The following is a 27829-nucleotide window of genomic DNA, read 5'->3' as shown; positions in this document are numbered from 1 at the left end:
TACTTCGATAAAGCCATGCACTTCCGGGACATACGAAAGGGGCATTGTCAAGTTTTTGGCGCCGTGACCGGGGAGTAGGCATTTAGAAATAGTTTGCACTTTGTTTTCTTAGCTATTCATTCATTCATTCAATTTCGTATCTTCTTTTTCTATCATCGTTCTGATTTGTTTTCTTTCTTTGGGTGCAGCTCCAGGTTATGACCCGAAGGAACCCTTCAATATTGATTGAAGGAGATCCTGAACATGAACTTACACTCAAAAGAAGGGGAAAAGAAATTGTGCAAGAATCGTCTAATCAAGCTGAAATAGAAGTTGAAGGGTCAGATAATATGGCAGAACAAAATGAGCAATAGAGGACACTTTCTGATTATGCTAGACCCTCAATTTTGGGCACACAATCGAGTATTGTGCGACCCCTAATTACAGCTCCAAACTTTGAGCTGAAGCCAACATTCATCCAAATGATTCAGCAATCAGCACAGTTCAGTGGTTTGGCCGATGAGGATCCAAATAACCATATAGAAAACTTCTTGGAAGTTTGTGATATGCTAAAGATTAATGGTGTATTGGACGATGCTATTAGATTGAGGGCTTTCCCATTCTCTCTCAAGGGAAGAGCCAAGCATTGGCTACATTCTTTGCCTAAGGCCTCCATCACGACTTGGAACAAGATGGTCGAAGCTTTTCTTGCTAGATACTTTCCTCCAGGAAAGTCGGCCAAGCTTCGCAATAAGATATCGTCGTTTGTGCAGATGGAGTTAGAGTCATTGTTTGAGACATGGGAGCACTTCAAGGATCTTTTGCGAAGGTGCCCACAGCACAAATTTCCTATATGGATGATTATTCAGACTTTCTACAATGGGTTGAATCCGAGTACAAGGTAGTTGTTAGATGCCACCGCATGAGGTACAATGGGAAGTAAAACCCCGGAATAAGCCCGACAGTTAGTAGAAGACATGGCCATGAACAATTATCAGTGGAATGCACCGGAAAGGAAAATAGTGGCCGGGCTCCATGAAATAGATGCAGTAATTTCATTGGCGGCTCAAGTGGAATCGTTGAGTAAGAAGTTTGACCTTCTAACTTCTAATAGAGTGGCGGCCATGACTACTTGCACCGGGTGTGGTGGAGGATATGCTCCCTCCGATTGCCCGATCTCTATTGGTGATGCATCTTCAGTGGAGAAAGTCGATTTTGTGGGTAATGCAATGAGGAACCAAGGGAATCCATATAGCAACACCTACAATCCGGGTTGGAAGAGTCATCCTAATTTTTCATGGAGCAACCAAGGACCACAAAAGGCCATGGCACCACAAGGTTTCCAACAACAACAACAAGCCCCAAACATGGAGAACAGAGTTTCAGGCTTGGAAACCCGAATGACCGATTTAGAGAAGGCCTTGACTAGGTTTGTGCAATCATCAGATACAAGGTTTCAATTAGTCGAGGCTACACTTTGCAACCACACCGCTTCTTTGCACAATCTTGGGAATCAAGAGGGGCAATTTCAGAACGGGCGTGCGTTTTCCAGTAGAGACTTAGTAATTTTTCCCGAGAGCACACAGGGGGTGGACTAACCCCTGTGGGTGATCCTGTGATAAATGCACTGGTGTGGATCTCTGCAGCAGAGCTCTCCTCCATCCCTTGAAGACACAGGGGCGTGCGATCGTGCCTGTGAGTTGGACCTGTGAATGTCCACACCCGTGAGTTGGACAGAGAAGCCACAGGGATGTGCGTTTGCCCCTATAGGTCAGGTACACGAGCGTGGGCATTTTCTCGCACGCCCGTGCGGTTGTATTCAGAGACAAAGGAGTGTTTTCCCGAGCGTGCGCAAAAGGGCATGTGTCTGCCCCTGTGGCTCTCTACCTTGGAGGCCCACGGGAGTGTGTAATTTCCACACGCCCATGCGGATAAATAGAACGTCAAGAGGAACGAGTTCTTTTTAAAGTCTTGTCATTTCTCTTCATTTTCACAATTGATAAGTGCTTGTGCGATAAGAATGCGAAGCGTTCTTTCCTTGTGTTGAGCATTACTTTTCTCAGGTTCTAACGCTAATATGGGTGTATTTATGTTACTTTCATGCAGGTAGGGTTGTGAGGCTGAATATGAGAGAAAGAAGCCAATGTGGGTCGTATTGCACCAATTTGGAGGAAATCTTGCTAAGGTTCAAACGTGAAGACATAGGTTGGGTTCGAGATGCGGGAATGTGTGCCAATCTCCTCGTATTCGAGTTATCACAACTATTTGGAGGGGCACAAGGGCAGTCACATTCAAGCATTCCGAATTGTACATATAGAATAAGATCTCTACCAACATGCCCATTATTGAAAAAGTAAAGCGATCCACGACGTAAATACGTGCCCGTTTGTGTTACCTCGATGAAAGCATGGATTAGGGAGTATTTCGGACCAGTACTGTAGTAGGGGACTTTAGCAAGAATACTGTACCAACACTATTCACAGCCTGCCTTGAAAACAGGGAAACGGAGAATCCACACGGTCATGTGGAAATTCCACACGCCCGTGTGAAAAATCCACAGGGGCGCTCACACGGGCGTGTGGATTCCAGATTCCAGCCCTTTAAAAGCCAATTTCAGCCCCGATTTCAGAATTTTTTTCCCCATCTTTTCCCCAACTTGAGAGAGGGCGACGGCTAGGGTTTTGAGAGGTATTGGCTAAAGCTTTGGAGAGATTCTACGGCTCCGACATCGCGCGGCATTTAGAAGAAGGTTAGTGGGAGAGCTTTCGTCGGCACCGATCTAGTGAGGTGTATCCTAGGCCGGACAAAGGGACCCTTGCGACGAGTAGAGGACTCTCCACAAGACCATCACCATGACTAATGAGGGGGTTTTCTATGGATGCTTTGCTTTTACATTTGATTTCATTGATTGTATCTAGCTCCATGGAGAGCTAAACCCCTAGTGGGTACTTGGGTATTTGTGAACCCTAGGATGTATTCGTTTCATTGAACCTCTTTATTATGCTTTCAATTAATTGATGTTTATTATGAGTTCTAATCTTGGAGACTTGATTGTATGAATGCTCCCCTAGAGTGACACTAGGGATGAGAGTTCTTCTTGGTAACTCTTGTGAGTGAGTGACACACCATGAGAGTTAGACAAAGCTAGATTGGAGAGGGTTGAGAGGGTGAATCGAGAGGTAGCAAAGTGTCCCCTTTCCCCTCCGGTGTGATCTATCCTACCTCCACGTTCCAAGAGTTCTTTGCGGCTATAGTAGAGTGAATGGGATAAGGGATGACCTTCAGCTGGGGCTTAGTTGCGAGTTCAACGGAGTGAAGCGTTGAAGTGATTTTAGCATCTAGGGCTTAATTGTGGCTAGGGATCTTTCACCTAGACCAAAGGGTTAGGTCTATACATAGGAATAGGGTTTATCACTTGGAATCCCTAGAGCTCATTGTAATTCTATGCGAGTGCGAGGTTGCGAGGTTGTTCAATCTTTCCTCCGGGACATGTATAGAGTTTGGCATGGTTGACCTTAGATTTGGGATCATGTAATTAAGGATTTCCACGACTCATTGTTGTATCAATTAGGAAGTATAATAGAGGGTTCTTGCACTTGAAACGATTGTCCTATGCGGATCAATATCCGGGTACCCCATCTTTATCGATTGCCTTACCTTCTCCTTTACTTGTGCTTTCTATCTTGTTGTTTTTATTTTTGTTATTTTATATTTTGTCACACTTATCACTATTCATCTTCCACATTGGTTAAGAAACAACTCAAGTGTCTTTATTCCCTACTCTCTGTGGATACGATACCACTCATTTGGGATTATTACTTCGACACCCGTTCCCTTGCGGTTTACACGCATATTCGGATGTGTCAATAATCCTAATTCATCTGAGAACACACCTGCACTATTTCCTGACTTCGTGCTACTCATTTGGAGGAATTTTCACTTGGTTTTCTGGCCGAATCAAAGTTTTCAAGTTCAACTCGTCGATATGGCACCTAGGACTAAGATTGCAGCTGGTAAACATCCCAGGGAGCAGTGCCCAGAGATAGAACACACTGAGTTCGCTATTCCCGAGCATCAAGCTCATTTTGAGCGTCTGCTGAGACTTCGGTTCGGACAGACTCGATTCCTGGACATGAGTATATTGCGAGACATGCAGAAGGGAGGAGAGTTAGCGGATTAGGTAGAGGACTTGGTGTCAGTTGGACGTTGGAGACAGTTATTAGATATTAGAGAGCCTACTATCCATACACTTACACTCGAGGTGTTATCGTATCCATAGGGAGTAGGGAATAAAAACACTTAAATTGTTTCTTAACTATGACAACGTTATACAATTCAGAGAACTGGGGGATCACTACAGCATGAGTGGAACACAGTTTTCGATCAGACTGAGGTTGTAAGAGTTAGCATTCAAGGACACTGAGGAATATGCTCAGTTACCGACAGATTATCTCGGCGCCTTGACCCCGCAGAGGGCGTATGGAGTGCTATGCGGTCAAGGCCAATATGAGCCAGGGGTGTCCAAGGCCACGATACCTTGCCCGACCTGCATATCGATATTTGCATACTGTTATGAGCAGGTCGATGAACGGCCATGGTGACAGTACTGGCGTCCTGAGCAACAGGAGCTCTTGTATCTTTCATTCATTGGTTTAGAACACACCGATCCAGTTGTGACATATCATCGCAGAGTATTTACGACATCTAAGGGACAGCATGCCATGTTAGGAGTGATCTTCTTAGGTCCCTACATCACGAGATTGGTTATGGGTATGGGTCTTTTGATCACGATTCGGGGATCGAGAAGGCGAGTATACCTACTCCATTGGGCATAGAGACATTGAGACTGATAGGGGATGGTGCGCAGAGTTCGGTCCGGAGTGTATGCCCTGATTTCACTTATCCAAGAGGCAACAGAGGGAAGGCGACGATGGTGTCGAGGCTTCTTAGCCTACTCCCGAGCCTTAGCCGACACAGATGGAGATCGAGGCACCTCCTGCAACACAAGATCCGTCCCCGGTGCACAGGTTTTCACCATCTCGAGCAAATGATCATTTTAAGAGGCTCGAGAATATTGTGGGGGTGCTACCGATCGAGATTGCTAAGGTCCGAGTAGAGATAGCGGAGGTCCGGGCCACACTTGAGCGGAGTTCATGGCACGTTTTCATAAGTTATAGTAGATTCTTGAGCGAGGCGTTGCCTCATCATTTGTTCTGCAACCACGGACTACTCAGGCTCCTCCGGCATCACCATCACTACCTCCACCGACATCCTTTGATTCAGCACACGCAGCACCAGCATCAGCAGTGGAGGAGAGACCTGACGACACCGACATTTGACTTTATTTTTCATTTCTTTACTTCTGCATTTTATTTTGGACTTGTATACTCAGAAAGGACTTTCCTTCTGAGTTTATTTTCATTTTGTTACCTCGAGTTGTAATCATTGCCTTATCTTTTATATATACATGAGCTATTTTAGTTTTATTGAGCTTTACTGAACCCCCTCGTGGATGCGTGCAGATGGTCTTGTCAGTATGGGAATTGAGAACTAGTCATGGACACGGCCAATGTGGGTGGTGTGTGCTTCACAACCCGTTGGAACTTTACTCCCAAGGATTTATCTCCATCAAACGCAACACTCGGAGTTAGGGAAGTATTATTTCAATTGCCACTCTCACATCTATACTTGATTGCTTTATTTTCTATTGTGGTTGCATGATACATTGGGGACAATGTACAACTTAAGTGCGGGGGAGTTTCATAGTGCACATATCTTTTATATTAGTTTGATTATTATACATGCTCACATAGCCAATGGCGGTTCACCTTAGTTGTAATGATTGTTTTCTTTAGTTTAGGAGAGTTTTTAACATTGAATGTTATCATGCTCTAGTTTTTACTTGAATTCCTAGGAATTTTTGCCCGATTCACACTTTTTGCACTACTCACTCTTTAAACTCTTTTGGAAACTCAAGTTTGATGTTAAAGGGACTAGTTATAGTTGTTTCTTTTGTTAATTTCAAAAAAAAATTATATATATAGAAAAATAGATAAAAAATAAATTGTTGTGCATTGGGGGTGGAAAGAGCTACCACCTATGAAGTATGAAGCTACTCTGATAAGTTGAATACTAGTTATGCCCTAATGAGAGAAAGAGCTATCTCATGATATGAATGAAAGCTACCACCCCGGTAGAAAGAGCTACCAACTCGAAAGTGTGAAAGCCGCCTTAGCGGCCGCTTTGGAAAAGGCTACCTTAGAGGATGTGTGAAGCTACTACCATCTTTTCAAATTTTCATTACTTTTTGTAGATAAATAAGTCCCTTTTACTTAGAACTTTGAGGAGTATACCTTGGGTTGACTTGAGTGAGTTTACACACACTTGCACGATTTTGGGTTTGTTATCCCTTTTTATTCAAGTTTTTTGCTAGAGCATTGATTTTTCGTATTTAATGTTGAAAACTTTCCTTACTTGTAGAATGCTATCTTTGTATGCTTTGGTGAACCTAAGGCCAAGCACTTCCAATATTTCATTCATCTATGCCTTAATGTTTCAAATTTTTGCTTGAGGACAAGCAAAAACTTATATATGGGGGAGTTTGATAAGTGCTTGTGTGATAAGAATGCTGAAGTGTTCGTTCCTTATAATGAGCATTACTTTTATCAAGTTTAAGCATTAATATGTGTGCATTTATTTTACTTTCATGCATATAGGGTTCTGAAGTTGAATGTTAGAAAAAGAAGCCAATGTAGATCGTGAATGCACCATTTGGAAGAAATCTTGAGAATGATCAAATCGCGAAGACAAAAGTCAGGTTCAAGATGCGAGAATGTATGCCAACCTCCTCGTATTCAAGTTAGCACAATAATTTGGAGGGTCACAAAGGCAGTTACATTCAAGTATTCGGGCTTGTACATGTTTAGCAAGATCTCCACCAATGTAGCCCTTTATTGAAAGAGCAAAGCGATCTACGACGTAAATGTGTGCCCGGTTACGTTACCTCGATGAGAACATGGTTTCGGGAGTATTTCAGACGATTGTAGCAGGGGGGTAATGTAGCAAATGCTGTAGCAATTCATTGTAACAGGTACTGTTTACAGCCGGCCGAGAAAAGTGATTTCTAGAGAATCCACATGGTTGTGTGGAAATTCCAAGGGTCGTGTGGTGAATCCACAGGGGTGTATGGATTCCCGATTCCAGCCCTATTGAAGGCCGATTTCAACCCCGATTTCAGCATTCTTCCCTCCATATTTTCTCCAACTTGAGAGAAGGCGACGGCTAAGGTTTAGAGAGGTATTGGCTAGGGATTGGGAGAGGTTCTACGGCTCTGACATCGCGCTCCATTTGGAAGAAGGTTAGTGGAAGAGCTTTCGTCAGCATCGATCAGGCGAGGCGATCCTAAGCCGAATAAAGTGACCCTCGGATGAGTAGAGACTCCTCCACAAGACCATCGTCACAACAACTGAGTGGTTTTTCTATGGATTACTTGTTTTTACATTCAATTTCATTGATTGTAACTAGCTCCATGGAGAGCTAAACCCCCTAGAGGGTACTTGGATTTGAGAACCCTAGGATGTACTTGTTTCATTAAACCTTATTATTATGCTTTCATTAATTGATGTTTTATTTGAGTTCCAATATTTAATGCTTGATAGATTGAATGCTCCCTTAGAGTGATACTAAGGTCGAGAGCTCACCTTGGTAACCCTTGTGAGTGAGTGACACACCACGAGAGTTAGACAAAGCTAGATTGGAGAGGGTTGAGAGGGTGAGTCGAGAAATAGAAGAGCGTCCCCTTTCTCCTCTGGTGTGATTTATCCTACCTCCATTTTCATGAGTTCTTTGCGGTCATAGTAGAGTGAATGGGCTAAGAGATGACCTTATACTGGGGCTTAGTTGCAGAGGCAACGGAGTGAAGCGTTGAAGTAATTTTAGCACCTACGGCTTAATTGTGACTAGGGACCTTCCACTTGGACCAAAGGGTTAGGTCTACATCTAGGAAGAGGATTTATCACTTGGAATCCCTAGAACTCATTGCGATTCTATATGAGTGTGAGGTTGAGAGATTGTTCAATTTCTCCTCCGGGACATGTATAAAGTTAGGCATGGTTGACCTTAGATTTGGGACCATGTATTGAAGGATCTGCACGACTCATTAGTGCATTAGTTAGAAAGCATATTAGAGGGTTTTTGTACTTGAAATGATTATCCTAGGCGGAATAATATCCGGGTACCCCATTTATATCGATTGCATTACCTCCCCTTTACTTGTGCTTTCTCTCTTGTCTCTTTTACTTTTGTTACATTACATCTTGTCACACAACTATTATTCACTCTTCATATAGTTAAGAAACAATTTAAGTGTTTTTATTCCCTACTCCCTATGGATACGATACCCACTCATCTGGAATTTATTACTTTAACAAACCCGTGCACTTGCGGGACATACGCAAGGAGCGTTGTCATAACACCTCGAAAGTGTGAAAGCCAATTAGCGGCCGCTTCGGAAAGGGCTACCTTGAGGATGTGTGAAGCTACTACCCTCCGTTTGTTTTGTTATGCTTGTAGATAAATAAGTCCCTTGTACTTAGAACTTTGAGGAGTATACTTTGGGTTTACTTGATTGAGTTTATACACACTTACACAATGTCGAATTTGTCGTCCTTTTTTAATTCAAGTTTTTAACTGCAGCATTGATTTTTTCATATTTAGTGTTGAAAGTTCCCTTTCTTGTAGAATGCTCTCCATGCATGCTTTGGTGATCCTAAGGCCAAGCACTTTCAATTTTTCTTTCTTCTATGCTTCAATGTTTTATTTTTGCTTGAGGATAAGCAAAAACTTAAGTCTGGGATAGTTTGATGACTGCTTGTGTGTTTAGAATGCGAAGTGTTCTTTCATTACGTTGAGCATTACATTAATCATGTTTAAGCACTAATACATGTGTATTTTTGTTCTTTTGCGCATGTAGGGTTGTGAAGCTAAGTATTAAGAAAAGAATCAAAAAGTAGATCATGAACTCACTATTTGGTGGAATCTTGGAAGAAACAAACGCGAAGACACAAGTGGAGCTCTAAGATATGTTAATGTGTGCCAACCACCATGTAGTCAAGTCATTACAATGAGTTAGAGGGGCACGAAGACAGTCACATTTGCATATCCTGACTTGTGCATTGATAGCAAGATTTTCACCAATGAGACCTTTGATTGAAGAAGAGTTGCGGTCTACGGCATAAATGTGTGCCCGTTTATGTTGCTTCGATCAAAAGTGTGGAATTGGGAGTGTTTTGGTTGAGTATTGCAGCAGGTACTGTAGCAAATCACTGTAGCAGTTACAGTTCACAGCCAACCGAAATCAGGTTTCCAGAGAATTCACACAGGCATGTGAAAATTCCCTACGCCCGTGTGAAAATTCACAGGGGTGTGTGGATGCCCGATTCCAACCCTTTTTAAGCCATGATTCAGCCCAATTTTTGGGTGAATCTTTCACCCTTCTCTCCAACTTTTCTCCATCTTTTGAGAGGCCGTCGGCTAGGGTTTCGAGAGGCTTTAGGCTAGTCTTTGGAGTGGTCCTAAGGATTCGACATCGCCCTTCTCTTGGAAGAAGATTGTTGGGGGAGCTTTCGTCGGCACCGATCCGGCGAGATGTGCCCTAGGCCGGACAAGGGAACCTTTAGAGAAGAAGAAGCTACTCCACAAGACCATCGACACGAATATCGAGGCGGTTTTCCTATGGATTACTTGTTTTTACTTTCGATTTCATTATTTATTGTATCTTGCTCCATGGAGAGCTAAACCCCCTAGTGGATACTTGGATTTTGTAAACCCTAGGATGTTAATGTTTCTTTGAGCTTTTATTATGCCTTCCTTAATTGATGTTTTTAATCGAGTTTCAATATTGAATGCTTGTTGAATGATTTCTCCCTTAGAGTGACACTAGGGTTGAGAGTTCATATTAGTAATCTTTGTGGATGGGTGACACGCTATGAGGGTTAGACAAAGCTAGAATGGAGAGGGTTGATAGTGTGAGTCGAGAGGTAGCGGAGCCTTCCCTTTCCCCTCCGGTGTGATTTATCCTACCCTTAATTCCTAGAGTTCTTTGCAGTTACAATAGAGTGAAGAACTAAAGGATGAACTCCGATGGGGCTTAGTTCCACGAGCAACAAAGTGAAGCATTGAAGTGACTTTAGTATCAGGGGCTTAATTATAACTAGGGGTCTTTCGCTTAGACCGAAGGGTTAGATGTACACATAAGAATAGGGTTTATCACTTAGAATCCCTAGAACTCCATGCAACTTTGCATAGTATGAGGTGTTGAGATTGAGCGATTTATCAGCTGAGACATAGTGTAGAGTTAGTCACGGTTGACCTTAGGTTTGAGACCGTGTACTTTATGATTTCCACGACTCATCAAGCATTAGTTAGGAAGCATATTAGTAGGTCTTGCACTTGAAACATTAGTCATAGAGGGAGCATTGTCCGAGTACCCCACTTCTATCGATTGCCTTTCCTCTCACTTACTTGGGCCTCTCATTCTTGTTTCTTTTGTTTTTGCTTACATTACACTTTACCGAACCAATAATTATTTATTTTAACTTGGATAAGTAGCAAATTTAGTATTTTTATTCCCTACTCCCTGTGGATACGATACCCCACTCACTTGGGATTTATTACTTCGACAAACCCATGCACTTGTGGATCACACACAAGGGGCATTGTCAAGCATTATGCAACCATATTTGGTGTGAGGTGTGAGATTGAGAGATTCTCTACCAAGACCTTATAGGGGATTAGAGATCTTTCTCCTAGAAGTAGGGTTAGATCTATCTTTAGTAATCAGTTGCACTCCTAGGTATCCCTAGAGTCTATTGCAGTCATATGTGGTGTGAGGTGTTGAGATTGAGCGATTTCTCCACCGGGGCCTCATAGGAGACTAGTATCGGTGGCCTGGAGACAGGGACCGATTGTTCTTGAATTACCTCAACTCATCTAACTCGGTTAGAAACATTCTGTAAGTCTTGCTTTTCATGTTAGATCCTATGGGGAGTATTGCTAGGGTACCTCATCTATATTGATTGAGATCTCCCTTGTCTTCTACTTTCCCTTTGCTTGCTTATTCGTATTCTTACAATTAAGTTCATTTCATCATAATTCTTGATTCTGACTAGATAACTAAGAAGTGCTTACTACTAATACTTTCGTTCCCTGTGATTCGACTACCTAACTCACCAGGTATTTTATTACTTTGACACTTGTGCACTTGCGGTACATGCACGCAAATTGGCATGTCAAGTTTTTGGCGCCATTACCGGGGAACGAGATATTAGGAACACTAGGACATGGTTACTTTAGTCATTCACTTTTCCCTTTTTTTTTTCTATTTCATACTTCTTTCTTTCGCCGTTCTCATTGTTTCTTTTCATTGATTTAAGCTGCAAATTATGACCCGTGGGAATCCTTCAACGTTGGTAGAAGAAGATCCTGAAATTGAGTGTAGCTTGCATAGAAGGAGCAAGGAACCTAAATAAGAACAAAATTTTCTAGCTAAAATAAAGGTCGAAGATTTTGAAAATATGGCAGAATAAGAAGGGCAATGGATAACACTATCAAATTTTGCTTGACCTATGGTTTTGTGGGACATAGTCTAACATTGTTAGGCCACCAATTGTAGCCCAGAATTTTGAGTTGAAGCTGGGTTTCTCATTTCAGATGGTTCAGCAATCTGCACTGTTCAATGGGTTAGCCGATGAAGACCCGAACAACCATATTGAGAATTTTCTTGAAGTATGCGGTATGCTGAAAATTAATGGGGTTTTAGATGATGCTGTTCACTTGAGGGCTTTCCCATTCTCACTGAAAGGAAGAGCCAAACAGTGGTTCCATTCATTGCCAAGAGTTTCCATCACAACATGGAACAAAATAGTAAAAGCTTTCCCTGCATGGTATTTCCCTCGAGGAAAATGGACGAAGCTTCAAAATGAGATCTCTTCATATGTTCAGATGGAGCTTGAATAATTATTTGAGACATGGGAATGATACAAGGATCTCTTGCGGAAGTGTCCACAACATGGGTCCCCTGAGTGGATAATTATTCACACATTCTACAATGGATTGAATCTAAGTATTAAACAGATCCTTGATATCGCCGTGGGAGAAACATTGGGAAACAAGGCCCCATAAGAAGCTTGACAACTGATTGAAGAAATGGGTTTGAATAGGTAGCAATGGAATACAAGAGAGAAGAAGAAAGTGGCCGGAATTTATGAGATTTATGCGGTTACATCCTTGGCAGCCCAAGGTAAAGAATCGATCAAGATATTGGATACTCTAACTTCAGCAAGAGTAGCCATGATCATGAGTTGCGATGGTTGTGGGGGTTCACATATGCCATCCAATTGTTCCATCTCAATTACTACTTCAGCCCTAATTGATCAAGTAGATTTTGTGGACAGTGCAGGAAGAGGACAAGGCAATCCTTATAAAAACACCTACAACCAAGGGTGGAGGAACCACCTAAATCTCTCATTAGGTAATCAAGGGTAGCAAAAGACTACTGCCCTACCATGATTTCAGCAAACACCTCTTATTCCGAAGAGAGTTTCAGAGTTAGGAAGGGTTTTGTCAAAGTTCATTCAGTCAATCGACACAAGGTTCCAAACCATATAGGCAACACTCCACAATCACACCATTTTCATACACAATTTGGAGTATCAAGTGGGACAAAGAGCAAAGTCATTAGCGGAAAGGCCCCTAGGAAGCTTGCCAAGCAACACTGAGACTAACCCAAGAAAGCAAGTGAAGGTGATCACTTTGATGAGTGGTCGAGAGATCCAAGAAATGCTCACTGTTGAGAAAAATTCTAAAATTCTTCAAGAAAAATCCCCCACTGGGAAGGTTGTTGAGATTCCTCAAGAAAAGCCAAGGGATAAGGTGCAAGACAAGGAGAAGGGGATAGTTGTGCCACCCCCTTCATATGCTCCTAGGATTCCCTGTCAGGCGCATTTGAAGAAAGACCAAGCTGATGAATAAAACAAGAAATTTCTGGATTTATTCAAACAGTTGCACATCAACATCCCATTTGTGGAGGCTTTGTTATAAATGCCTCAATACGCAAAATTCTTGAAAGATCTCTTGCCCATCAAGAAGAAGATGGAGGAGAGTGTAGCTATTATTTTAGAAGGAAATTGTTCGGCAATGCTTTAGAAAAATCTACTGAACATGGTGAAAGATCCGGGAAGTTTCATCATACCATGTGCGATCCGAGGTTTGGGGGAAGAAAAAGCATTGACTTATTTAGGGGCTAGTATTAATGTCATGTCATACACACTATTTTAGAAATTGGGGTTAGGAGAGGCAAGGCTAAAAGCATGACGTTACAGCTGGCCGATCGCTCAGTTTGTCATCCAAGAGGTATAATTGAAGTTGTTTTAGTGAAGGTTAACAAGTATATTTTTCCTGCAGATTTTGTAGTACTTAATGTTGATGAAGATGTGGAGGTTCCACTAATTCTAGGGAGACCATTGTTACGAACTTCCAAGGAGCTGATCGATATGGATGAAGATAAGATGACACTACGCATAGGAGAGGAGAAGATCGCATACCATCTTGCTGAAGCAATGAAGCATTCTCTTGACTTTGATGACTCGTGTTATTTTTTAAATGTCAGTGATGAGATTGCTAATAAGTATTTGCATGAATTTTTGCATCCAGACCCCATATGAGGAGTGGCCGGACATTGAGGAGGAGAAAATGAGAAATCATGTAGAATAAGTCCTCAAAGAGCATCCAAAAGGAGGTATTCTGAAACAAATTTTTCGTTGTGTTAAGAGGTCAAGACGTCTCCATAGGATGCACTACAATACACTTGGATATAAGCACACAAAAGAAGAGAGCGACACTCGTTCATTCGGTAACATGTTTAATAAATTCTCCTTGAGTATGCAGAATTTCTATCTTTTATGTGTGTAGGTCGTAAAGAAGATAATTTTCCATTTCTATGAGCCACCATGAGGTAAGGACAGGTATGTCAAGCTAAGCAACGTTGAACAAGCGCTACTTAGGAGGCAACCCAAGTTTTTAATTGCTTTCTAGGTTAAATTTTTATTTCTACAGTAATAAACTCATGAGTGTGTGCCTTGATGAATTTTTGCTGGTGTTGGACTTTTCATGGAAAATTTTTGGTGATTTAAATTGATTTTCATGTATGTGGCATGGTATAGGGTGTAATTCATGTTTATAATTGAAGAATTAGTGTTAATTTTGAGTTTGGAGGTTCGCGTGGACTGTCTGCAAAAATTCTACAATCCAAACGGTCATGTGGAATTTCCACGCGACCGTGTACAGTGTTCACATGGGGGTGTGGAATTTTCACACGCCCATGTGGCTTATAAAAACATGAAGGGGCACTATTCACTATCTTCATCTCCAAAACCCTTCATCTCCTATTTCTCCATCTTCAAGAGCTCCAACCTTCAGACTCTCAAACCATTTTCTTTGACTTCTTGGAGATTTAGAAGTGTTTCTCTAGAATTTTCATCGAATTTTCTTCTCCGATTCATTCCAGTAAGCCCTCATCTTTCTCCATCTTCTCCATGCATTTAACTTCAAATCCATTGAGTTTTCTTGCTTTTTAGATGCTATTATTCATGGAAAATCATGTCAAAACACTCTAGAATGCATGTAAATGACTTTGTGAGGTGTTGGATCCCCGACCATGGCCTTTTGGCCATGGTCGGGTGCCAACGCGGGCATGTGGCCGAGCCACGTAAGCGTGTGGGTCGGCCAATAGCCTATGCGGGCGCGTGCCCAGCCTACATGACCGCGAGGGCTTGTTGTCGTGCAACTGTACGGTCGCATAGCCCCTTTGCCGAGCCATCACGCCCCTACGTAGGCGCGTGGGCTAGAAAAGTGGCAAATAAAGCCACGCAGGTGCGCAGTTTGCCCACAAGCCCACGTGGTGCTTTGTACTCATCAAATTTATGCCGAACTAACTTTTTTTGATGTTCTACTCATAGGTATGGTACCTAGGACCAAGAAAATGGCTCATAAACGTCTTCACCAAGGCAAGGAGACAACCCCAGCACTAGAGATCAAATTTACTGAACCTGAACATCAATAAAGGTTTGAGCGTCTCCAGAAGCTCAAATTTGGACAGTTACGCTACCTTGATTGGAATACACTTGAGGAGATCAGACTCGTTGACGAGGTTCAAGAGCTTGTTGATGTGGGGGGTTGGGATCGACTTCTTACCATTCACGATCCTTTCCGCTGAGACATGACTTTGGAAGTTCTTTCATCGTTCTCCATTGATCACTCCATGGCAGATACTGACTTCATTAAGGGGGACACTATTTGATTCTGAGCTTTTAGTCAGCCACATGGGATGTCACTGAGCTAGTTTGTAGTATTATTTGGCTTGTATTATGTGGACTACATCAACACAGTAGAATATGCACAGCTTCTGACCGATTACCCTACTGTTATTACTCCGAGCCAAGTATTTCATGATTTGTGCAACGGCTACCAGTTTGTTCTTGGCTAGTTAAAGGGGTCTCTTCTTTCATGACCAGCACACAGGTACATACATGTTGTTCTCATCAGGTTAGTAACCAATCGTTGTGATGGTACAGGTGCACTCAGCAGGTTAGATCTTTTGTACCTCTACTCCATGACTCAAAGAGAGCCCCTTCATCTGGGGTATGTTGTAGCTGACTACCTCTACCATCAAAGTCAATACTTGTGGATAGGAGCACTCTTTGCAGGTCCATTCATATCTTGGCTCTTGTATAAGATGGATCTTCTTCGTTCAGTGTGAGAAGAGGAGAGATCAATACCCCTACATCTTTGGGACTGGTCACTCTCTGACTTATGGGATTAGTGAGGCGCACAAGTTCAGGTGGATATGCTCTATTGGAGTCATCTTCTGATGATGACCATGTTGCGACTCCTAATGCACCACCTGAGAGAGAGCCCATGGTTACAGTGGCAACACCGGTAGCGTCATCCGATACTGAGTCATCTTTCACTCGAGTTTACGAGCGTCTAGCTAGACTTGAGGCTATGGTGGCTACCATCCTCGAGAACCATGGGTGGATTCTGTAGCGCCTTTATCACATACAATAGACATTAGACTAGGATATCGCTTCTGACTCACCAGCAGCACCAGCACCAGATGCCGACGCTTGAGGTGTCCCACTCATGAGACTTTCTTTTATTTTATTGTGCCTTTATTTTTTGTCATTATTATTTTGTGGACTTGTGTACTCAGAAAAGCTTCACCTTCTGAGAGTTATCTTTATGTTTTATTTTGTTTTATGAGTATGTGCTTTATTGTTCTATATATGAACTCGTGCATCTTTTCTATTTCATTGAGCTTCACTGAACCTCTTGCATCTGTGGAAATGACCTTGAGAGTGATGTTGATGATGCTTTTGTCATGAACACGACCGTGTGACTTTATCACACGATCGTGTGAGCTTCACAACCCGTACAACACAACACACCCATGAGTTAGACTTCTCCAAATGATTAATGAGGAGTTCAAGGGAGTATTACTTCATTTGCATTCTCGCACACATTTAGATTTTATTGATGATATTTCTATTGTGCTTACATGTGTATATTGAGGACAATGTACATCTTAACTGTGGTGAAGGATTCACCTTATACATATCTAATACTTGTTTCATGAGCATGCTCTTGTTGCTAATGAAGGTTCACCTTAGGTCAAGATTTTAATTCTTAGTTTTTTGGAGGTTATAAACACTAGGTTTTATCATTCTCTAGTTTTCATCCAATTTTCTTGAATATTTTTGTCTAATTGCTACTTTATGCACTTTTCTCACTCATTAGACCTATGAAAACTCTAGTTAATTATTTTTGGGACTTTTGTGTGCTAGTTTTATTCAAAAAAAAAAATCAGAAAAACAAAAAACATGAAAATAAATTTAGAAATTTTTGTTTTGATTGTACATAGGGGGTGGAAAGAGCTACCACCTAAGATTTATGTAGCTACTCTCATAAGTCAGATACTTCTTATGCCCTAATGAGAGAAAGAGCTATCTCATAGGATGAGTGAAAGCTACCATCGTCGGTAGAAAGAGATACCACTTGGAAAGTGTGAAAGCCACTCGAGGGGCACTCGAGAAAGGGCTACCTTAGAGGTTGTGTGAAGCTACGCCCTATTCTTTTCGTATATAAATAAGTCCTATTTTAATAAGACCTTTGTAGTGGACATAGTGTTGACATGAGTTGAGTCTTACATGCAGACACAAATACTTTCGGACTTCCTCACTTTCATTTTTGATTGGATTATTTGCTAGTGTATTGATTGTTTTATCTAGTGTTTGACACTCTCCATGACTTTAGTATTTTATTCTTAAACTCTTGACAAACGTTCTTTTTGCATGTGTACCGCAAGTGCACGGGTTTGTCGAAGTAATAATACCCTGGTGAGTGGGTAGTCGAATCCATAGAGAATAGTGATCATAAACACAAGGATTGTCATTTAACTAAAGTGAAGATGGATCGATAGTGATGTGAACAATATCAATACGAAAAGAAATAAAAGAACAAGAAAGAGAGACGCTATAAAAAATAACCCTTTGGTCCAGGCGAAAAACCCTAGTCACAATTAAGCCCCAGATACTAAGGATTACTTCAAAGCTTCACTCTGTTGCTTGCGCAACTAAGCCCAGCAGAGTTTGTCTCTTAGCACTTCACTCTATTGTGATAGCAAAGAGCTCTTGGAATGTGGAGGTAGGATAAATCACACTGGAGGAAAAAGTGAACATTCCGCTACCTCTTGACTCACCCTCTCGATCTTCTCCAATCTCACTTTGTCTAACCCTCATGGTGTGTCACTCACTCACAAGGTTTATCAATGTAGGCTCTCAACCCTAGTGTTGCTCTAAGGAAAAACCCATTCAACAAGCATTCAAGATTGGAAGTCAATTAAAGACATCAATTAAAGAAACATAATAGAAAGGTCAAAAAAACAACATCATCCAAGGGGTTACAAGTCCAAGTACCCACTAGGGGTTTAGCTCTCCATGGAGAAAGATACAATCAATAATGAAATCAAAAGTAAGAACATGCAATCCATAAGTAAAACATCCTTGGTATTCGGGTCGATGTTATTGTAGAGAGGTCGCATCTTCTCTAAAGGTTCCCACTTCATGCCTAGGGCACACTTCACCGAATCGATGCCGACGAAAGCTCCCCCAATAACTCTCTTCTGAAAGAATGCGGTGTTAAAAACCGTAGAACTACTCCAAAAGCCTTGCCAAAGCCCCTCTAAACCCTAGCCACTAGCGCCTCCAAAGACGATTAAGAAATGGGCAAAAGATGGGAAAAAGATTCTCAAAACAGGCTGAAATACTTTGCTACAATGATTTGCTACAGTATTCTACCAAAATACTCCCGAATTCACACTTTTCATTAAGACCATATGAATGGGCACACATTCATGCGGTAGATCACGTTGCTTCTTCAACAAAATCACATTTGACGACAATCTTGCTAGCATTGCGCAAGTCGAAACACATAAGTGTGACTGCCTTTGTGCCCTTCCAATTTGCATGTTCTCTCGAGCACAACGGAGGTTGGCACACACTCATATGTCTTTGAGAATGACTTGTGTATTCATGTTTGTCCACTCTAAGATTTCATCAACAACATGCATTCATGATCTACTTTGGTTTCTTTATTCCATACTTGTCTCCACAAACCTACATGCACAAAAGTAGCACAAATACACATGTATGAGTGTTTATGTCTCATATAGTGTATTTGGTATTCTTTGTGCAATTAGGTTGTGAATGCCTTGAAGGAAGAAAAACAAGAAAAGATAGGTTATGAAGACACATTTTGGGAGTTTTTGTGCAACATAAGGATCAAGACACAAAAGGAGCTCATGTACATGGAGGTGTCCACCAAGTTCTAAGAGAATTCAAGCCAATTTGTTAGTTTTAATGGCACAAAGGCAGTCACACCCCTATGTCCCTACTTGTGTGAAGAATGCAAGAGCTTCCAAACGATGATTCGATGATGAAAAGTCTTATAACCTACCACGTGGACGTGTGCGTGATAAGTGCTTGTGTACGAAAATTATTAAGCATGTTTTACTTATAATGAGCATTGCTTTTATCAAATTTTATGGCTCATTCATGTGTTTTTTTTATTTTTTTATTTTTTTGCATTCAGAGTTGTGGAGATAGTATAAAAAGAAAGAAAGCAAAAATAGGTCATGAACGTAACTTTTGAGGATTCTCTTATGTGGAACAAGTGTCAAGACATGAGCTGCGATCAAACACATGAGGGTGTGTACCAACTTCCAAGAATGTGCAAACTTATCTACAAATTTAAAGGGCACAAAGGCAGTCACAAACTCATGTTCCAGCTTATGCAGAGTTTTTGAGAGCGTCATTTGACATGACCTACTACATGGGTATGTTCCCAACCGTGTGGCCTCAATGGAAAAAAAAAAGGAATTCAGGATCACTGTAGTAGTTACTATAGTGAAGTACTGTCCATGGGAGTACTGTAGTTGTTACTAATCACAAAATGCAAAATTTAGAAAAATAGAGAATCCACACGCCCGTGTGGAAAATCCACATGGGCATGTGAAATCTTGATTTCAGCATTATAAAAGGCCGCCTTGAAGAGTTATTTGGGAATCTTTTGCCTATCTTTTGGAGAGAGTGCAGCTAGGGTTTGGAGAAGGTTTTCGTGAGGTTTTGGCCCATTTTTGGCCTATTCGACATCGATTTCCTTCAAAAGAGAGTTATTGGGGGAGCTTTTGACAACATTGTTTCAGCGAGGTGTGCCCTAGGCTCAACGGAGGGATCTTTGGAGAAGGAAAAGCGACTTCTAGAGACCATCATCATGGATAACAAGGGGGTTATTCTTATGGATAATTTGCATTTATCTTTGATTTATTCTTTGATTTTGTATTACTCCACGAAGAGCTAAACCCCTAGTAGGTGCTTGAACTTGTAAACAATAGCATGATTTTGTTTCCTTGACTTTTATTATGTTTCTTTCAATTGAGTTTTTAAATTAAGTTTTAATCTTGAATTCTTATGGTTTGATTTTCCCTTAGAGTGACACTAGGGTTGAGAATCCATCTATTCACCACTTTTGATGAGTGACCATCACCATTAGGGTTAGACTTAGCAAGATTAAAGATGGTTGAGAGGGTGAGTTGAGAGGTAGCGTAGCGTTCCCTTTCCCTTCCGATGTGATTTATCCTGCCTCCACATTCCAAGAGTTCTTTGTAATCATAATAGAGTGAAGTGTTGATAGATCTCCTCCATTGGAGCTTAATTGTGGAGGCACAATAGAATGTAGTGTTGACAGATCCCTTCCGCTGGGGCTTAGTTGTGATTAGGGATCTTTCACCTGAACCAAAGGGTCATATCTATATTTGGGAATAGAATTTATCACTTGGAGTCCCTAAGAAGTCCCACGTAGTGTGAGGTGTTGAGAGTATTCATTTCCGCCGTGGCATACGTAGAGGGCTAGTCATAGTTGACCTTATTTTTGGGACTGTGTGCTTTTGAATTTCTATGACTCTTTGAATCTTAATTACGGAAGCATAATATTAGTCTTGCACTTGAATCAATATTCCTAGGGGAGCGCTATTCAAGTACCCCGCTTTATCATTGAGTGTTTCTTCCTCTTTATCCTTTGCTTATTTTCTCGTCATTTTATTTCATTAACATTTTGAATATAATCACCAATTTATCATAACCTTAGCTAATTAGCAATACTACATGTTTCTAGAGTCTATTCCCTGTGGATTCGACTACCCACCCCTTGGGTACTTTATTACTTCAACACTCGTCCACTTATAGTACACATGCAAGGGTGTGTCAGTGCTTGACCATGTGGCCTCAAGAGAAGAGTGTGTGATCTGCATTTATAAAAATATCAAGCGGTCACTTGAAGGCACGTGACAGACGCAGTTTATGATTATAAATAACCCTTTTGCCCTATTTGTTGTAGACTTTTTGCTAGCGTTTGAAGGACAAAGTGCTAGGGTTTGAAGAGGAGGTCTTTGGTGAATTTGGGTTAGGAGGGGTGTTCTTCACCAACTTTGATAGATCTTTTCTCCATCATAGCATCAAAGGAGCCTTTGGCAACCTAGCTTCGGAGAAGGATCCTTCAAGATGTTAAGAGACCCATCAAGGCCATCATCACCAATTCAAGGGGTTTTATTCCATAGTTTTCATTGCTTTTCATTACATTATTCTTTGCTTTGTAACTTGCCCCATGGAGGGCTAAACCCTAGTAGGTATTTGGGCATGTGAACCCTAAGATTATATCATTGTATTAATTTACTTTATGTCTTCTATTAAATCTGAGTTTACTTGAGTTTCAATCTTATTTTCTTATTGCTTGCATGTTGTATTGATCCTTGTGATTGATTTGTATTGCTTGATTTATTACCTTGGTGAGAGATAGGTCTCCATTAGGGTTAGAACTCCAAGATTGAAGAGGGTTGAGAGGATGAGTCATGAGATAGTGGAGTACCCACTTTCCCCTCCGATGGGTGCTTCCTATCACCGTATTCACTAAGCATTATGCAACTATATTTGGTGTGAGGCGTGAGATTGAGAGATTCTCTATCGAGACCTTGTAACATGTTAGGGATCTTTCTCCTAGAAGTAGGGTTAGATCTATCTTTAGGAATCGGTTGCACTCCTAGGTATCCCTAGCTCTATTGCGGTCATATGTCGTCTGAGGTGTTGAGATTGAGTGATTTCTCCACCAGGACCTCGTAGGGGACTAGTGTCAATGGCCTGGAGGCTGGGACCGATTGTTCTTGGATTACCTCTACTCATATAACTCTGTTTAGAAACATTTAGTATGTCTTCCGCTTCATGTTAGATCCTAGGGGGAGCATTGTCAGGGTACCTCATCTTTATTGATTGAGATCTCCCTTGTCTTCTACTTTCCTTTTACTTGCTTATTCGTATTCTTGCAATTAAGTTCATTTCATCACAATTCTTAATTCCGACTAGATAACTGAGAAGTGGTTACTACTAATACTTCCATTCCCTGTGGATTCGACTACCCAACTCACCGGGTATTTTATAACTTCGACACCCGTGCATTTGAGGTACACACATGCAAATTGGCATGTCAATGAATTTAACCATCTTTCATCCATTGTTTTGCTCTTATTAAACCTAGTTTTAATAGAGTTTTGTTTTCTTTAATTTTTCCTATACACACATATCAATTAGTTTAGATAATTTATCATTACAAGAAATTGGTAATCAACAACAAAGTCCCCATGGGAATGATATTTAATTACTACTTGAATGACCCATTTGCTTATGATATATATTAGTTATTCTTTGGTTTTCATGTAATTTGGTGGGACTTCAAGTCTCCAACGAACAATTAACATAGGACCATGTTTGGCCCTTGTTCTCCCATGGTATTATAATACTTGATCAATTTTCTCCCTTAATTGCTCCAAATTATCTTCGTTCGTTTTAAGCATTTAATTTGTGGCTTGAACGCACACACACACACACAAAACAAGAACTATCACTTTGCTCTCGTGACTCATCTAGCTCAATTTCCTGTATGCAGTCAATTTGCTGATTCATGGATGGAGGATTTTGGGATTGTTGTTCCATGATTATCCCGCAAAAAGTTTAAATGGTTCTCCCAACATGGAAAATATGTGTTGTTAAATGAATTGCTATGAACCAGTTACCACAAAACTAAAAAAAAAAACTATCAACACTTGCATCCATCATGATTAAAAGAAAACCAAGTGAAATAAAAAATCAAAGAAAACAAATGTAAAAAGAAAAGATAATGGCTAGAGTAGTAAAATTGGAGTATTCTTAATATCACAGTCCACTGCAATGGCTCCAACTACATGATTTGTCGACTTCTACCAAGCTATGGGCAACAAGTGCACTAGTCATTCAAGTAATAAATTGAAAGAGTAAAGTTTTAATCCTACGAGGGAAATAAGTACTAGTACAAACTTTCTTCTTGTTATCTACCCAAATAATAATGGTGATTTGGTTTCAAGAATTCAAAGAAAAGAAAACTAAATGAACAATCAATCAATCATAAATCAAGAGTAATACCTATGAATCAATTCAAAGACAATCTAAGCATGAAGGATGTCACTTGGATCATAATTCTACTTAAGACTTCCTTTACTTCAAGAATTTATCTAAGGTTCATTCTCAAGATCATTAGACCCTGGAGATTCCAATAGTATACTAACCCCTTTATCAAGGCAACTAGCAATAAATCCAATAAAGAGTGAATTGAATCTTTTTTTTCTAATCCCATTCTTTCTATGATAGCATTACCGATCATATAAATCCCTGTAGTAGGTTTAACCATTAATTTGAAGGATTTGTGACACCTTGCCTCTAAGCATGCTTGCACCACATTCAATTATGGTAGATCTATCATATGAAGGATTTCTCAAAATTAAATACATTGATCAAATATGAATTAATGCTCCTATAATCTATCATTAATGGCCTTCAAGCAGACATAACTGAATCAAAAGATCAATGAAATTATTTTGATAGAAAAAAAAATCATATTCCAAGATCCATCCACAGTTTTATCACAATCCAAGCACCTAAGTATCTAAATCCTCATTATTAAGTAAATCACAACAAAACTCAAGAAAGAATGCAATATATATATATATATATATATATATATGAAAACAAGATGAATCCCTCTAGCTTTCATGTTTTTCTTGAGTTAAGACTTGCTTCAAAATCTTTTTTGTCATCGATCCACTCCTATGATTTGCCTTTACATCCATTGAGGACTTGGCCCGTACATCTCCATAGCCAAGAACCCTCTCAAAAGCCTTTGAATACCCTAGCCAATGTAAAAGGAAAAGCTCCCAAAAATCTAGTCCAAAGTCTCCCCTTTCTTTATTATCCCCCCTATTTATAGTTGCTGATATAAGGCCCTAACAACAAGCTTGATCATAGGCATGTTTTGACGTGTGTTTCTTGAATAAAAAAAACTATACATTGGCTTAAAGTGGACCACAATTGTGTTCAAGGTTTTGGAGATTGTGATTATCAACACACCCTACACCACGAGGGTGGTGATATGCATATTGCTTCCAAAAATTTTTCTATTCTCCGGTTTGAGGTACAAGACAATACATGGCTCCATCCGTAGCCATGTTGTTGAGCACACCCTCCACCACAGTCATGGTGATGGGTGTGTTGCTTCCTGAAATATCAATTCTTCATGATTCAGTGTTGAAACTTCTCCAAAAAGCTTTTCTTTAACTTCAAAGATGTAAATTATGGCCTGAACACACAATATGAACAAATTATGTACCATAAGTGATAAATTTCATCAAAGGAACAAGCCAAATGCTTCAAGTATAGATAGGGGTGTCAAACGGGCCGTGCTTGGCCCAAGCAGGTGCTATCGAGCACTGCTCGGCTAGCACTGCCCAAAACCCCGAGCCATGCTAGGCTAGGGGTTTGCGTGCCCTGCAGGGCCGCAGATCGACTGCCCCATAGCACGCTAAATGTAAGTTTTTTAAAATTTTTTTTTTTTGGTATATTTTTTGTTTTTTTAGTCAATAAGGCTTTTAGTTCTATATTTTTGAATTTTAGGATATTTTTTTTATATTTTTTAGCAATTTTAGGGTATTTTTTATATTTTGGGGTTTAAAATAAAAAATATAAATATAATATAATTGGGCCGGGCCACGTACTGGGCCGACTTTGGTGGTTGGCGGGCCATGCCGGCCCGAGCACGCATAGTGCATGGGCCGTTGTGGGCCCGGGCCGGCCCGGCCCGTTTGACACCCCTAAGTATAGATACAAAAATATATACAATCAAGCACTAATCACGTATATATAGTTAAGGAGATAAAAGAGAAATCAATAAATATCGGACTAGGTTAAGTTTGGGATTATCTTGGCCTACCATTTTAGATCCTTGTTTGAAATTGAACTATGTGCAGTATTATTATATTAAGCTCAATGGCAATCAAACATCTAAGTTTGTACAGACTATTATTAATACTCTTGAATCTTATTTGATGAGTAATTGAAGAAATCCAAATCCAATTCTTCATCTTTGGTTGGATATTCAACTATTATTGAGGCTAATTTTGTCAAATTCAACTTGTAAAATTCCATTGTTGTTAGGGTTGAACTTAATAGTTATAATGAGACTGGTGATCACAAAGAATATTTAAGTAAATCTAATGCTAAAAGTGAAAAATCAAATTGGATCTTTAATTGGAGGAAGGAGCACTTGAGTTGAATAGTAATATAGATATCTTAGGGGGCGTTTGGTTCACAGTAATAATATATTACCATGGTAATGAGATTACCGTGGTAATATGATCGAGAATGTTACATGTCCGGAATGTTGTGGTAATATGAGATTACCATGTTTAGTTGAGAATTTATATTACTGGTAATCTTTCATTACCATGTTTGGTTAGTTATGGTAATCACCTCAGTAATATGTCAAATTTACCAAAATACCCTTACATATAAAATTTTGAAAAATATAATTTAAATTATTTAGATAAATAAATAATTAAAATTTCAATATTAAAATTATTTTTTTACAATTGTTTAAAATATCTTCGTATTTACCAAAATATCCCTACGTATAAAATTTTGAAAAATATAATTTAAAGCATTTAGATAAATAAATAATTAAATTATAAAATCAATAATTATTTTTTTACAATTTTTAAAAATACCTTTGTATTTACCAAAATACCCCACCCTTACATATACAAATTTTAAAAACTTAATTTAAAGTATTTAGATAAATAAATAATTAAATTATAATATCAAAAATTATTTTTTTACAATTTTTAGAATACCTTTGTATTGACCAAAACACCCCTATGTATAAAATTTTGAAAAACTTATTTTAAAGTATTTAGATAAAAAAATAATTAAATTATAATATCAAAAATTATTTTTCCATAATTTTTTAAAATATGTTTGTATTTACCAAAAACCCCTCCATATAAAATTTTGAAAAATATAATTTAAAGTATTTAGATAAATAAATAATTAAATTATAATATTAAAAATTATTTTTTTAAAATTTTTTAAAATACCTATGTATTTACCAAAATACCTCTATGTATAAAAATTTGAAAAACTTAATTTAAATTATTTAAATAAATAAATAAATTATAATATTAAAAATTATTTTTTTTACAATTTTTTAAAATATCTTTATATTTACCAAAATACCCCTACATATAAAAATCCGAAAAACTTAATTTAAAGTATTTAAATAAATAAATAATTAAATTATAATATCAAAAATAATAAGGGAAAATAAAACTAGGGCGTGTAAGAAGGAATTAGATTAATTAAATGAGTGGGAGCATAATTGGAAAAAAAAACATTACACATTACCACCAACTTGTTAATCTGGATGGACACCTATTTTGGTGGTAATCACATTACCATCTTATTTGGTAATATTTCACTATTGGTAATCTCACATTACCATCAATATTACTACTGTTACAGTAACCAAACATGGAAATCTGAACATATTACCACCAGATTCCCAGTAATATTTTCATATTACCGTGAACCAAACGCCACCTTAGTGTATTAGAGTAAAAGCTCAATATATATTCTAAGCTTTTACTATCGCCCATGATCTTTTGAAAATTTATGTATCTACCATGATTTTAGACTTAGCATTTAGGATTGGAAAAAAAGTCATCAACTGCACAAAAAGAAGCTCAGTCATACTAAAAATAGTCCAAGTCATTGTTTGTTTTGATGATTTGATGCGCTAAAGGCTTTTGAATAGCTGAATTTGTAATTGTTTTTCATGTATTATTGTGATTAAATAATTTTATAATTCCTTAGTTTATTATTTTATATTTATGTTAGGATCGGAAGATTAAGTATTTGGCTCTAGTCATGATAGGGATGGTAACAGGTCGTGTTGGGTGCAGGTTTTGTCATGCCTGCACCTGAACCCACTACCCCGCCCCCATACCTGAACCTGAACCCGAACCCGACAGGTTTTCAAAACCCCAACCCACACCCGCACCTGATGGATAATCGGGTACTCGCGGGTATACCCGCCCGCCTTGACCCTATTTAAAAATATTTAAAATAAAATTAAAATACCAATTAAAAATTAAAAATATCAATAAAAATCATAGTTTTTTTTTTGTTTGAATGAACAACATAGGGTAGGAATTGAAAATATATATTCAAAGCACCACAAAATAGACCAATTCAACACCATAGAGTAGGAATTGAATTTCGGGCGGGGTTCGGGTCGGATATCAATATTCCCATACCCGCACCCGCACCCGCTTTACATTAGTCGGGTATTACCTAAACCGGACCCGAAACCCTGTCAAAATGTGTTTTACCCGTCAAACTCAGCTCGGGTCAGGTCAGGTCGGATCGGATTTGGATATAATTGCCATCCCTCAGCCATGGTGGAAAAATGATGTATGTTGTTGCAATAATTTTATCAGTAAAATATCTTTTGATTAAGTGATTAACTTCTTTTGTAATTTAGCTAATTTTGATTAATTTATATTCTACTTTACATGGGTGCTACTGATTCGAGACTGTTGAAGACTATCAAGTTGGATAACTATAGAAATAAAAAATAAAATAAAATAAATTCCCTAAGCTTGTTTTTAATTAGCAGCAAATTTATTTATTTTGATATGAACTAATTTGATTTGGAACTTGCTATTTGTTTTGGTTAGAGTTGAATTGGACTTATTTTTACATTTAAACTTGGATTTGGACATATGTGTATATTCATTATTTTGAATTTGAATTTATTATAGTTATAA

General features: G+C 39.3%; 2 non-coding genes across 2 annotated transcripts; both read right to left on the bottom strand.

Annotated features, from left to right (window-relative positions):
- Positions 1–720: 720 nt before the first annotated feature.
- LOC120259747 lies at positions 721–826 on the bottom strand. The gene has a single exon (XR_005536300.1). It is a non-coding gene; the product is annotated as a small nucleolar RNA R71 (small nucleolar RNA).
- An 11121-nt stretch (positions 827–11947) lies between these two features.
- Positions 11948–12053, bottom strand: LOC120259716. The gene has a single exon (XR_005536271.1). It is a non-coding gene; the product is annotated as a small nucleolar RNA R71 (small nucleolar RNA).
- Between the last annotated feature and the right edge of the window lie 15776 nt (positions 12054–27829).

This window comes from Dioscorea cayenensis, chromosome 4 (assembly GCF_009730915.1).
Source record: "Dioscorea cayenensis subsp. rotundata cultivar TDr96_F1 chromosome 4, TDr96_F1_v2_PseudoChromosome.rev07_lg8_w22 25.fasta, whole genome shotgun sequence".
In the NCBI taxonomy this organism is placed as follows: domain Eukaryota; kingdom Viridiplantae; phylum Streptophyta; class Magnoliopsida; order Dioscoreales; family Dioscoreaceae; genus Dioscorea; species Dioscorea cayenensis.
The sequence above is the reverse complement of the archived record's forward strand: the minus strand, read 5'-3'. Positions and strand labels throughout refer to the sequence as shown.